The 469-nt window shown below is 32.0% G+C and overlaps 1 protein-coding gene across 1 annotated transcript in view; it reads right to left on the bottom strand.

The window, feature by feature from the left end:
- The window catches only part of PCTP (phosphatidylcholine transfer protein), a 9,326-nt gene that overhangs the window by 6,982 nt on the left and 1,875 nt on the right, over positions 1–469 (bottom strand). The gene's annotated exons all lie outside the window — the stretch shown is intronic.

Here is a 469-nt window from a genome sequence, read left to right on the forward strand (position 1 = left end):
ATTTTTGAGATTAATTTTTTGTCAGTTGCTTCATTTGCTATTATTTTCTCCCATTCTGAAGGCTGTCTTAACTTTTAAAGAAATTGTCAAACTGTTTTCCCACAGTGATTTTTCCATTTCCATTCCCACCAGCAATGCAGGAGAGTTCCATTTCTTCCACATCCTTGCCAACACTTACTTTGGTCAATCTTTTTAATTTCAGCTATCTAAAAGGTGCATATTCATATTTCATATGTGATTTTAACTTATATTATCCTGATAATGAATGATGTTGACTATCTTTTCAGGTTCTCATTTGCCATCAGTATACATTCTTTGGTGAAATGTCTGTTTAAATCTTTTGCCCATTTTTACTGCCTTGTTTTATTACCGCATTTCAAGAAATTATTCCATTAAATGTAACATTCACAAGAGACTTAATTAGTTAATATCTCTTATCCACTTCTAAACAAAACCCTGACTTTGCCCT

This window comes from Bison bison, unplaced genomic scaffold (assembly GCF_000754665.1).
Source record: "Bison bison bison isolate TAMUID 2011002044 unplaced genomic scaffold, Bison_UMD1.0 scf7180017864317, whole genome shotgun sequence".
NCBI classification, from domain to species: domain Eukaryota; kingdom Metazoa; phylum Chordata; class Mammalia; order Artiodactyla; family Bovidae; genus Bison; species Bison bison.